This window comes from Balaenoptera musculus, chromosome 12, assembly GCF_009873245.2.
Source record: "Balaenoptera musculus isolate JJ_BM4_2016_0621 chromosome 12, mBalMus1.pri.v3, whole genome shotgun sequence".
In the NCBI taxonomy this organism is placed as follows: Eukaryota; Metazoa; Chordata; class Mammalia; order Artiodactyla; family Balaenopteridae; genus Balaenoptera; species Balaenoptera musculus.
Window position 1 is genome coordinate 73,923,039 of NC_045796.1, and position 13,572 is coordinate 73,936,610.

General features: G+C 43.4%; 1 protein-coding gene across 2 annotated transcripts in view; it reads left to right on the forward strand.

Moving 5' to 3' along the window:
* Nucleotides 1-13,572, forward strand: part of UBE3D (ubiquitin protein ligase E3D) — a 145,653-nt gene that overhangs the window by 92,785 nt on the left and 39,296 nt on the right. The gene's annotated exons all lie outside the window — the stretch shown is intronic.

The following is a 13,572-nucleotide window of genomic DNA, read 5'->3' on the forward strand; positions in this document are numbered from 1 at the left end:
GGCTGGAGATGGGTGGACAGATGCACAAGTAAAATGCAAACTGGCGTGGCCATTTGACATTCTAGAGAATTCCAAGGGACTGAGCTAGGGAGAAGCAGAGGCATGGGCGGTACACCCTCAGGGGCAGAAGCAGCAGCTTTTTCCCTGCCGGGACACGGTGGACTCCAAGGGTAAGGTCCAGATTTGAGATACGTCAACAAGACTGAGCATAGACGGGTGTCTGAAATGACAGCCCGGAGCTCTGTACAAATGAGAAAGACTTGAAGAAGGGGTCGACCTTGGAAGGAGCTGGCAGGATCCAAGATAAGCAGAATGACCAGTAGACAGGTCCAGGCTCCCTCTGGGCCCTGGAGACCACAGGAGGGGAAACCGGAGTGATGCTTTGGTGCCAGAAGCTGAGGCAGAGGGGACTGGGGGTGTCGACGGCTCCTTTGGAGGGGGCGGGTGGCAGCTGCTGCCACTGTAACTGCTGCCAGTTTGATTCCCCTCTGAGAGCTTCAGAGCTCTGGGGGGAGGTGGCAGAAGGCAGTTTCCGTATCCATCTTGGTGAGCAGCATCTGGCTTTTTAACCCGAAGTCCTGCAGTGGCAACTTTAAATCTGAACAAGGTCTCTGGAAGGTAGAACCTTAGAGCACCCAGGTTGGATCCAGGACTGGGTCGGGGCCGCTGGGTTTAATGGTTCTGTGCCTCTTTCTTAGAATCTTGGACTATTGTAGCTGGAAGGATCAACTAGTCTAATGACTTTACTTTTATAAATAAAGGGCAGAGCCAGGAAGGGTAAGTTGTTATTGGAGACTGAAACTCTGATTCCTACGTTAGGCTTTTTTGTGCTACACCTGATTTTCCCTGTTCCGTGGGACACAAGTTGCTTAGCATATAAATAGGTGCCACTCATAAAAAACCATGAGATATTTAATCATCAGATAATAATAATGCAAATTAAAATAGCTAATATTTTGTACCATTCTCTTTTTTTTAAATTAATTATTTATGTATTTTTGGCTGTGTTGGGTCTTCATTGCTGTGAGAGGGCTTTCTCTAGTTGCGGCAAGTGGGGGCCACTCTTCATCGCGGTGCGCAGGCCTCTCATTATCGCGGCCTCTCTTGTTGCGGAGCACAGGCGCCAGACGCGCAGGCTCAGTAGTTGTGGCGCACGGGCCCAGTTGCTCCGCGGCATGTGGGATCTTCCCAGACCAGGGCTCGAACCCATGTCCCCTGCATTGGCAGGCAGACTCTCAACCACTGCGCCACCAGGGAGGCCCTAATAGCTAATATTTATTCAGTGCTTTCTGTATTCCAGGCCCTGTTCTCAACGATTTGTACTTATTCGTTCATTTCATTTTTTATGAGAAACAGCATGAGGAAGGTATATTATCAATATTATTCCCATTCCGCAGGTACAGAAACTGAGCCAGGGAGATTAGCTTGCTCACCCACGCTCACACAGCTAGTGAGTGGAGGAACAGAAGGTTCATAGCCTGGCTCTAGACCGCACCTCCACCCCCATTCTTAACCACCAGATAATGTTGCCTATTAAAAGAAGTTTCGTTAAACAAAGTTAGATCTTTTTTTTTTAGCTGCAAGACTTTTCAGGGCCTTTCAAGTGTATACGGAGGAGGCAGTGTGACCCTCCTAGTTGAAGAATGTAGTAAATGCTTTTAAAACTTGATATCAGGAAGACTTTTCCTCGGGGCGTTTTATGGGATTAATGCTCTCAGAGCACAGATGGGGAGACAGTGTCCTGTCCGATCTTGAAAGATTTGGATGACAGTGACGGAGGCAGAGCGCTCACATTCTCAGTCTTTGTGTCAGCCTTGTTTATCTCCCAGAGAAGTAGTGCTGCAGGCTTAGTGGATTGTCAGAAGGATAGCATCTCTCCCTTTAGTGACTAGGTGGTTCACCTCCTGGTCTGGGCCACCTTGATCCAAAGGTACAACAGGAACAAGATGTGCCTGTGGCCCCTTGTGGTACACACTGACCCTGCCTGGAGGCCCAGCAGGCCCTTGGCTGAGCGTTGCTTTCCCGGTCTGCACCTGCTGCCCCTTCCGTTTCGCTCGGACCTCATCCAGTCTAAACACAGCGTCGCTAGGTAGTCATATGGCAAGGGCTCCCATTAATAGATGGGGCCATCTGGCTCAACTCCGTCTCTCTCCTAACCGATGGCTGGACTCCCACCGAGAACTCCCGAGGGGAGTCTACCTTGGGAGCTTACACTCAACTGAGAGAGTAGGAATGTTCTACGGCCTTGAGCTCCGAGTTCAGGAAGCCCCTTTTGTTCATTCGCATACCTCACCTCTAACTCCAAGCTCTGCCCACTGCGCCCGGCCATCCAAACTGTGTGGATGGGATTTTCCAGGCCATAGAGCCCCAGAACTGAGGCTTCTTTTTCTTACCCAGGTAAGTTGCTACATCCTACAGTAATTTAAATGTTTTCACAGACATTATCCTTTTTAAAATCCTCACAACAACCCTCATTTTAAAGGGGCATGGAATTCCATGGTGGTCCAGTTGTTAAGACTCCATGCTTCCAATGCAGGGGTGCAGGTTCAATCCCTGGTTGGGGAACTAAGATCCCGCATGCTGTGCAGCATGGCCAAAAACAAAAAAAAAGATTGTTTAAAAAAATAATAATAATAATAAAGGGGTAGAAGGTAAGTAATGTAGGCAGATCACGTCACTACCAAAACGCAAGGCTGTGTTTCAAACCTAGGTCTTCTAGTTCTGGGTCTATTACGTATTCCATCTCATGGCAGTTACATCAAAGAAGGTACCAAATGGTCCTCTCTAATTGCCCTGGGTCTTGCGCATCTTAGTTTTACCATATGGCAGCAACAGTATCTCTTTTATTAATATCATCCTTTAGAGAACCACAACCTTCAGCCAAGGGAGTAGTATGAGCAGTATGGATCCTGGCAAATAAGTTGAACTTCATCAGACTATAGTTTTATGTATATGCTGTGTGGTTGCATAATGCAGTGAAAACTTGTAGAAGAGAAGAAGCAAAAGAGCTTTATAGAGCTTATCTATTTGCACCTGACAGGGTTAGTCAGGGAAGCTTCCTCAGCTCTTGATGGATTTGAAGTCATAGACTGTTCCACGGGGGAAGGTGAAGCTGATGAAGCGCCTTGACTAAGGGTCGCGTATACTTTTCCAGAGCAGGAAATTCTCAGTTATGTTACTTGTGTGTAGTTTGATTTTTTCTTTTAATAGATCTTTATTGGAGTACAATTGCTTCACAATACTGTTGCACAATAGAGCAAATCAGCCGTATGCACACACATGTCCCCATATCCCCTCCCTCTTGAGCCTCCCTCCCACCCTCCCTATCCCACCCCCCTAGGTGGTCACAAAGCACCGAGCCGATCTCCCTGTGCTATGCGGCTGCTTCCCACCAGCCAACTATTTTACCTTCGGTAGTGGATACGTGTCGATGCTACTCTCACTTCGCCCCGGCTTCACCCTCCCACCCCATATCCTCAAGTCCGTTTTCTATGTCTGTCTCTTTATTCCTGCCCTGCAACTAGGTTCATCAGTACCATTTTTTTTTTTTTAGATTCCATATATATGTGTTAGCATACAGTATTTGTTTTTCTTTCTGACTTACTTCACTCTGTATGACAGACTCTAGGTCCTATTGTAAATAGAGCTGCAATGAACATTTTGGTACATGATTCTTTTTGAATTATGGTTTTCTCAGGGTATATGCCCAGTAGTGGGATTGCTGGGTCATATGGTAGTTCTATTTTTAGTGTTTTAAGGAACCTCCATACTGTTCTCCATAGTGGCTGTATCAATTTACATTCCCACCAACAGTGCAGGAGGGTTCCCTTTTCTACACACCCTCTCCAGCATTTATTGTTTGTAGATTTTTTGATAATGGCCATTCTGACTGGTGTGAGGTGATATCCAATTGTAGTTTTGATTTGCATTTCTCTAATAATTAGTGATGTTGAGCATCTTTTCATGTGCCTCTTGGCCATCTGTATGTCTTCCGTGGTGAAATGTCTAGTTAGGTCTTCCACCCATTTTTTTAACTGGATCGTTTGTCTTTTTGATATTGAGCTCCATGAGCTGTTTGTATATTTTGGAGATTAATCCTTTGTCTGTTGTTTCATTTGCAAATATTTTCTCCCATTCTGAGGGTTGTCTTTTTGTCCTGTTTATGGTTTTCTTTGCTGTGCAAAAGCTTTTAAGTTTAATTAAGTCCCATTTGTTTATTTTTGTTTTTATTTCTGTTACTTTAGGAGGTGGGTCAAAAGAGGTCTTGCTGTGGTTTATGTCAGAGTGTTTTTCCTGTGTTTTCCTCTAAGAGTTTTAAGGTGTCTGGTCTTACATTTAAATCTTTAATCCATTTGGAGTTTATTTTTGTGTATGGTGTTAAGGAGTGTTCTAATTTCATTCTTTTACATGTAGCTGTCCAGTTTTCCCAGCACCACTTATTGAAGATGCTGTCTTTTCTCCATTGTATGTTCTTGCCTCCTTTGTTGTAAATTAGGTGACCATATGTGCGTGAGTTTATCTCTGGGCTTTCTATCCTGTACCGTTGGTCTATATTTCTGTTTTTGTGCAAAATACTAGCAAACAGAATCCAACAGCACATTAAAAGGATCATACACCATGATCAAGTGGGATTTATCCCAGGGATGCAAGGATTCTTCAATATACACAAATCGATCAGTGTGATACACCACATTAACCAATTAAGGAATAAAAACCATATGATCATCTCAATAGATGCAGAAAAAGCTTTTGACAAAATTCAACACCCATTTATGATAAAAACTCTCCTGAAAATGGGCATAGAGGAAACCTACCTCAACATAATAAAGGCCATATATGACAAACCCACAGCAAACGTCATACTCAATGATGAAAAACTGAAAGCATTTCCACTAAGATCAGGAACAAAACAAGGATGTCCACTCTCGCCACTCTCATTCAACATAGTTTTGGAAGTCCTAGCCACAGCAATCAGAGAAGAAAAAGCAATAAAAGGAATACAAATTGGAAAAGAAGAAGTAAAACTGTCACTGTTTGCCGATGACATGATACTATACATAGAAAATCCTAAAGATGCCACCAGAAAACTACTAGAACTAATCAGTGAATTTGGTAAGGTTGCAAGATACAAAATTAATGCACAGAAATCTCTGGCATTCCTATACACTGACAACGAAAATTCAGAAAGAGAAATTAAGGAAACACTCCCATTTACCACTGCAACAAAAAGAATAAAATACCTAGGAGTAAACCTACCTAAGAAGGCAAAAGACTTGTACTCAGAAAACTATAAAACACTGATGAAAGAAATCAAAGATGATATAAACAGATGGAGAAATATACCATGTTCTTGGATTGGAAGAATCAATATCATGAAAATGACTATACTACCCAAAGCAATCTACAGATTCAACGCAACCCCTGTCAAACTACCAATGGCATTCTTCACAGAATTAGAACAAAAAATTTCACAATTCGTTGCAGTTTGATTTTAACTTTAAGAAACACACTGATATCCAGTGTCAACATTTCCATGACGTGAAAACCGTATACAGTGACCCTTGAACAACATGGGTTCGAACTGCATGATTCCACTTATACATGGTATTTTTTGATGGTGAATATCACCGTACTGCGTGGTCTGTGGTTGGTCGAATGCGCCAATGGAAAGGAACTGCGGATGCAGAGGGCCAGCTATGAGTTACACACAGGTTAACCTCCACGTTGTTCAAGGGTCAGCTGTATTCAACTTCTCAATTGTTCAGAAATTAATCATTTTACAGATAATTCTCCCATCCAGCTACTTTTTCACTACCTGTTTTAATATCTGTATCCAAAGAAGAGAAGAAAAGAACACATAAAAATTTGGTTTAGTCATTTGGCCATTAGTTGGCATCTCAGGTGAAAGGCTTTGATTGTATGGAAGTTTGAAGTTGTGGTTCCAACTTAAGAACTTTTTTATAGGTATATGCAGTCTATATAGGGGCTCCAAGAAATGGGTAGGCAGGGGCCCAGGAACTTTACAGATGAGGAGCAACAAAGGGGCTACAGAAAGGGAAAGTGAGGATTCTATCTCTACACCATTTTTTTCCTGTCTACTTTCAGACGTTACACTACGTAAACGGTCTTGTCTATCATATGCCATGCTCATGTCTAGGTAAATTATAGCCTTTATTATCTTTTAAGGTAACGTTTTATTAAATGATTATAAAAAGATAATCACCTTGATGATAAAAAATTGGGAAATACAGAAAAATGTAAAGGGAGTGAAAATCACTGGGAGTCACCAGGATTGACACTTTAGAGTAATTCTTGTTAGTGTCTCTTGTTCTCTATATGTATATATACGCACACACACACAAATATATTTTGGTATAAAGTTGGCCTCGTTGGAGATGCTGGGACTCAATTACTGGCTGTATTCTTCCTTTTCCTCTGTTTTGTCACTGGCATGAAGACAGTCAGCCTTCCCGGAGACTGTCAAAGGAGGGCTTTATAAACCGGGGTCCTGTTATCAGGTGGGAATAGAGGGGAGGGAGGCTGCGAGCCACTCCAGATGTCCAAGGGTTGCTGCAGATGGAATTAGGAGGCAGGAAGACCCGCATCAAGATGGGCAGGCGCTTGCTAGATAGAAATTGTCCTGATCCGCACGCACCGTCCAGAGATTCGAGAGCATGCAGCGTTGGTGCCCTCAGGTCCCAAGGCACGTAGGCCTTCTTTCTTTCCTTCTATAACGCCTTCGTCCTCAGTGGGCAGAGATAATCCGGGGTTCAGTGCCACTCATTATATTTAGGGGATCCAGTCTCGAAGGTGGTGATTACTGCTCTGGCTATTTTCAATCTCTCTCCTTAAAACAGATTTCTGAGAACTGCCTCAACAATTTGGATGTGAAAAGGATGTTGCCCTAACCTTCCTTTCTGCCCCGTGGGGCGTTCTGTGGTTTGGGGAAATAAGCAGGTATCCTTAGATTCATACAGGTCTCTAGTCTGAATTCTCCATCCTCTGTCTCTTCTCGTATTGGACTGTGCTGTTTGGCCACATTCTAGAGAATACACGGAGGGGCCAGGAAAGAGCCTGGAGGTCTCCCAGAGGGTCAGCGAGCCCAGGAGTCTTCCCGCTGCTACACTGCTTCTTTCAAGAGGCTGCTCCCCTGTCCCAGATTCCCCGCCACATGCGCTGCTCCTCAGAAATTTCTATCCCTTCCAAGGATCTGGGCTTGTAGGCAAAGCGGGACAGTTCCCAGGCCTTCCATGGCCTTTACTCTGAGGGGCTACCACTTGGTGGGGAGCCTGGTAGGGCTGGGACGCCCTGGCTTCGGCCTTATTGAGAGAAGTAGGAACGAGGCGTAGCCCAGAAAGTCAATCATTCTGTCTCTTGTTTTGTTTGCTTGTTTTTTTTTTTTTTTAAATTATTTATTTATTTATTTATTTATTTATTTTTGGCTGTGTTGGGTCTTCGTTTCTGTGTGAGGGCTTTCTCTAGTTGTGGCAAGTGGGGGCCACTCTTCATCGCGGTGCGCGGGCCTCTCACTATCGCGGCCTCTCTTGTTGCGGAGCACAGGCTCCAGTCGCGCAGGCTCAGTAATTGTGGCGCACGGGCCTAGTTGCTCCGCGGCACGTGGGATCTTCCCAGACCAGGGCTCGAACCCGTGTCCCCTGCATTGGCAGGCAGATTCTCAACCACTGCGCCACCAGGGAAGCCCTGTTTGTTTGTTTTTAATAAGGTAATTTTTTTTCCCCTGACCTTGAAGGGAAAATACATCCTCATGACAGAAAAATCTGGTATGTTTTTCATTAGCAAAGCAATACTTATTTGCACTTTGAGCCTAAAAGTATAGAATCTTCAAATCAAACAGGTTCAGTCCTTCACAGCCTGGCGGCGAGAGCAGGCCTGGCAGGGCCCGGGGAGCCTCTGTGATTGGAGGGCACTCACTGTGTCTGTGCCTCAGACTCAGTAACTGTGAAGTGGGTGAGGGGAGGCCTGGAGGACCGACGGGTTTGGCTGATTCTGCAGCGCCGGGATTATGGATGGTTCTGCTTCTTGTATGGCAGCGTCCATAGGAAACTTGTTCAACATTCAGACTTCCGAGTGAGAGCCCCAGAGATTCTGCTTCAGTAACTCCGGAGGAGAGCCCAGGGATCTGCATTATAACGAACACCCCTAAAAAAATAAATTAATTTTTGGAAAGCAAAAAAACAAACAAACAAAAAAAACCACCCAAAACGTTTCTGAAAAAGGTTTTTGAGAACCAAGGTAAGAAACACTTCAATGAAAATGGAATATATTCCTACCGAAGTGAGAAATGTAAAGGACGAAAATCTTTCAGTTATGATGAACACCTAGTCATCAGCTCAAGTAGCTTATTTTCCTCTTTTCTTCACTTTTTCTTATTAATCTGCACCTTACACAGTCCCTAACAAATGAAGTAAACTGAATTGTTGTCATGCAGTTTGTATTTTTTCTTTTGCTGTTTTTTGTTTTTTTTTTTTCTTCTACCGTGATTTTTCCCTTCCGCACTCAGGTGCTTGGTAGAATCCGGGGGTCATTTATCTCTGTGACTCATCCTTGTGCCATTCAGCATGAACTTAGCATACTCTCTCCCTCAGGGCCGTGCAGCCCTTGTAACCTCTCCTTCTCATAGCAAGGCTGGTGTCCTAAGACAGTCACTCACCCTGATGTAGGACACTCAAGCTCTAGTCTCAGATCTGCCACCACCTGGGTTTTGTGACCCCGCCTAGCCAGGTAACCTCTGCGGGTCCCAGTTTCTTTGTCTGTGCAATGAGGGGGTTGGGTTAAGATCTAAAGTTCCTTTGAAAGTAGATGCACACAGAGTCATTTTGTCTGTTCCCTGCTGTTCCTAATTTATTCACCCAGACTGAATAATATAACGCTATTCCTTAAGGGGACTAAGTCCTTACTTCTTTTGAACATCTCGAAAGTGTTTAACTGAAGGAAAGCATAGATAAAGCCACATAATGTAGGGTTTTTGTTTTTGTTTTTGTTTTGCTCTCCAAGAGAATGGGGTCTCTGTCACAGGATCTTCCTACCAGCCACAAAGAAAGGTCAGGAATGATGGGATGACGGTGCTGTCTGGCCCTCGGCTCTTCCCGCCTGAGAGACCCGGCTCACCCTTTCCTACGGAGGCAGGCGAGGGGAAAACACTGTCAGGTAGGCTGTGTGCCAGAGAAAAGCAAGAGGAGAAACCTGGAATGTTCTCTGCTCAGCCTTTGATTTCTCTGCCTCTCTCTCTTCTTCTCTACCCTCCCTCAGGCCTTTTCTGCTTTCGGTTTCAACTTCTGTTTCTGACCCTGATCCAGGTCCACATTGAAACATTTGTGGCTTAGGAATTTTCCAGTGGTTTCGCGTTTGCATGTCTTTTACTTGTAAGTATGGTTACTCCAAGAAAGGTTTCTAAAACGTGAGACTCTCCCCTTGCCCAGAGCTATTCACAAAGGGACTTGATTCTTTCCCACACTGAGCATGGCTGTGTTTAGCCAAGTGGCTTCCTGGTCTTGCTTCCTTGAAGAGGCAACTAAAGCTACATGTCTGCTTTTAGAAACAAAGTTGCATCAAGATTGAAATGACCGCACTGGCTTCTTCCGTGGAGGAAGCCACCGTGTGTTTGAAGGAGCTTTTCTGGCTCGAAGCGGAAAGGGCAGCCTGGGAGGATGCCGGCCTTCAAGGGAATGGTGGATTGGAAGGGACACCGTCCTGAGCCTCAGCTGAGAACGTCTCGTGAGCCCACCCAGGAACCACTGATTGCTCAGCAGAGAGAAGATTTAGAACAGAGAAGGTGTGGAGGACCAGTCCAGGGCAGCTGAGAGGAACAAGAATGGAGTTACTTTACTATCCTTTCGGTCCTCACTCTCGTAGACCTGACATACGACGTAGCGTGGAAAAGCCCTGGCGTGGAGGTGGGAGACGGATCTCGGTTCTGGTCTTGGCTACTGTACCTGCAACAGGTCCATCTGGGCACAAGTCACTTGCCTGCCGAGACCCCAGGTTTCTCATCCCTCTGGCTCAGGAATCCACTGATGCTAAGTGTCAGGAGTTGAAGGATTCACAGAAGTGTGAGAGCTTGTGGATTAAGTTAGTCTAAAGAGGAAAGGCTGGCATCCCCCTTAGCACGTTGCTTCCTTCTAGGTTACAAGTTGGGAATGAAGGTCCCAGAGTAGCGATGACGTTGGGACAGCAGGGAGAGTATTTCTGTAGCTCAGCCTGGGCTTCACGCAGTGAGCGTCAGCAGTTAGCGTGCATGCAATAATTTAAGGTGGTTTGATAAATCTGTAGCCTACAAGAGGGTGTCTGGTATGTTGTCCGAAGCTGTAATAACAGAACAGACTAAAATGAAGTCAACAATTAGCCAAGTAATGTTTAAGTACCGGTGCCTTTTCTTGTCTCTTTAGAGCTGATTGATGTTCTTTATAAACAACTACATTTATCTCTAGTCCCAATGTTTCTGACTCTGTTTCTGTTGGTCTTATTGTTTCCTTCCTATTTACCTTCAGCTTGAAACGCATTTGTAAAGGCCATAAACATTTCAGATATTGTCCATTTGAACCATCAGCTGCTTTTCAGCACTAAGTCCCCCAAATGCACTAATAATTTTAACAGAAATCAGAGCGCTGCAAACAGAAGACGTGGCTCTTGGTATTTTTATTTTAAATAGGGGAGTTAAATCTACTTACTTTATCGTGATTAATAATACAGTTGGGTGTACGTGTGTGTTTTTTCGTTGTCACACTTGATCTTTTCTTCTTTTTTCCTTATTTCTTATTCCTTGTTGTCTTGATAGGTTTTTCATCCCTTTCTAAAAAATTTCCTCTGCTGGCTTGGAAGCAATAGCTTGCAGGTTTCTTCTTTTAGTGGTTGCTCTTAGAATTTTTACATATGTAAAGTGTTGTAGTAAAAACAAAATTGTTCAATATCTTTACCTTTTTCAAACAGGCAAGTGCCTTCCCATATTTTAACTACCTGTTAAGCACATTCCTTCCCTATACCCCACATCTGTCACATTGTTATCGTCTACTGTCTTTGTTTCACTTAAAAACAAATAAATTAGTGATTGATTCTAAACATTTTAATATTCATTACATATATACATATCAGTGTCATACTTTTTGTTTTCTTTCCTGACATTCCATATCCTTTAGTATTCCTTTCACAGACTTTCTGTCTGAAATGTCTTCATTTTGTTCTTGAATGATGGCTCAGCTAGGTATAGAATTCTGTACACCTTTTCAGTTTGAAGATCTATCACTCATTGCCTTCTGCCCTCTCGTTCTGTTGATAAGACAGCTATTATAACATTATTTGCTGTTGCTCTGCAGATGGAATCCATCTCTTTTCTCCTACTGGTCTGTAAGATTCTATCTTTATGCTTGATGTACTCTAGCTTTACAGTGATGTGTAGGTGTGGATTTTTAAAAATGTATTCTACTTAGTATTCTGAGACGACTCCACCTGAGGACTCCTGTCTTTAACTTAGTTCTGGAAAATCACTAGCTATTATATACGAAATCTCCATTATCTCCCCTGCCCCCATTTCCTCTGTTGAACTCCTATTAGACTTATATTGGAGTCTTTCAGTCTATTCTGCTTATCTCTTAAATGTTCTTTTGTGTGTGTGTGTATGCGTGCGTGTGCGCATTCAGGATAAATTCCTTACTTCTAGGTTGTCCAGTTCACTCATTCTGGTGTTTATCCCAACTATTGAGTTTTAGTTCAATGGATATATTTTTCATTTCCAAGGCATCAAGTTTTTTAAATTGAGGTATAATTGAATATAATGTTATGTTAGTTTCAGATGTACAGTGTAGTGATTCAGTATTTGTGTATATTGCGAAATGATCACCACAATAAGTCTAGTTAACATCTGTCACCATACACAGTTACAAATTTTTTTTCTTGTGACAAAGACTTTTAAGATCCATTCTCTTAGCAATTTTCAAGTATATAATACAGTATTATGAACTGTAGTCACCATGCTGTCCCTTACATCCTCAGGACATTTTATAACTGGAAATTTGTGCCTTGTGACCCCTTCACCCATTTTGCCCCCCATGCCCCTCCCACTCCCTGCCTCTGGCAATTATCAATCTGTTCTCTTCAGATGATACCAAGTTTTAAAAATCTTTCTGAGGCTATTAAATATACCCGCTTTTAAGTCTTTTTCATTTGTTCTGTTCTTTTAATTTTGTCTGGAGTCGCCTAATCTTCTAGTTGTTCATTTTGTGGCCTAATTCAGGGTTCCGTTTCTTCGTGTGTTTTAGAATGTTGGTTTGCAAGGTCACTTTGTTTAAGTTCTCACCTTGTGTAAGTTTCTCCTCTTAGTGCTCCCGGGCTTGCCCCGCCTTCCAGGTAGTTTCGTAGCTACTTCAACCTGCCTCGTCCAGAACCGAGTCCAGAATGGGGGGTGGGGGTGGTTCTGTGCTGCTCCTGGGCCTCCTGCAGATTTACCCCCTGAACCAGCAGGCAGCCTGGCCTCTCGCCATTGCTGTAGCTGTGGAGTCCGTGTGAGTCGTAACCTCCAGCAGGTGTCAGTAGCGACTTTCTTGGGTCTCCTTTCGTGGCTATTACTCCGCCCTGGAGCCTGACTTTGACTTCAGCCCCATCAGATCCCTGGCTTCAGCTCTGACTCCCCGCTTTGTTCTTCTGGTCCAAGGAGATGCTTAGCTCGTTGAGTGTAGCTATGGTTTGGAATTTTCTCACTTTATATTTTGTCCGCCATTGCCATGTATTTGAAGAATTCAAGGCAAGGACTTTTAGTGTCGTCTTTGGCTCTCTGTGATTTAACCTTGGTTTTTACATCAATAGAAGGAGAATAACAGCTACCCTTCCTATGTGAAAGCACTTTGTAAATCATATAGGCAAGGTGTGGCCATTTTTATAATTAATGTAATTAGTATCACATTTTACCACTACTCTACATCTTTGGAGTCAAATTTTTCTTGGGGTGGGTGAGTGGCATGGTGAGGGAGTGAAATATCCCCACGTTTTTAGTTTTCTACTAAATGTTGTCAGCGATTCAGGTCACAAATTACAGAGTGGTTTCTAGAGGCAAATGGATTGTGGCTTTGTTTTTACTTTTAGACTTGTGTGAAATGGAAAGGAAATTGTGTTTAATGACAGTAGAACTAGCTCAACCATTCACTGGATTTTTCATTTTTTTCTCAACTTTATTGTTTCTTTTTTAACCCAGTGATGGTGTCCAAAACACAACTTGCTATCTGATATTTAGGTGCTTTAAAAAAATCCATTTAAACTAAACCTGCTCTGGGTATTCTAAGAGTTTATTAAATTTCTTCTTTCAGTTGATTACTTTCATCTCATCATGCAGAAGGCTTGGTGAGTCTCACTGTGAAGATGATGCTTTTTATCAGTTTTGTAAACCATTTTGTTTAGGTCCTTCCCTCCCCCACAAAAAAACCTCAAAACTGTGCATTATCAGGTGTTAAGAACCAGCCAGAGAGGCCCCAGCCTGAGTTTGACCCTGGATACAAAAATTAAAGGTTTCCTCTTCTCTTGCTGCCACAATCTTGGCAACAGTTAGCTAGAGCCCTGCTTTTCTCC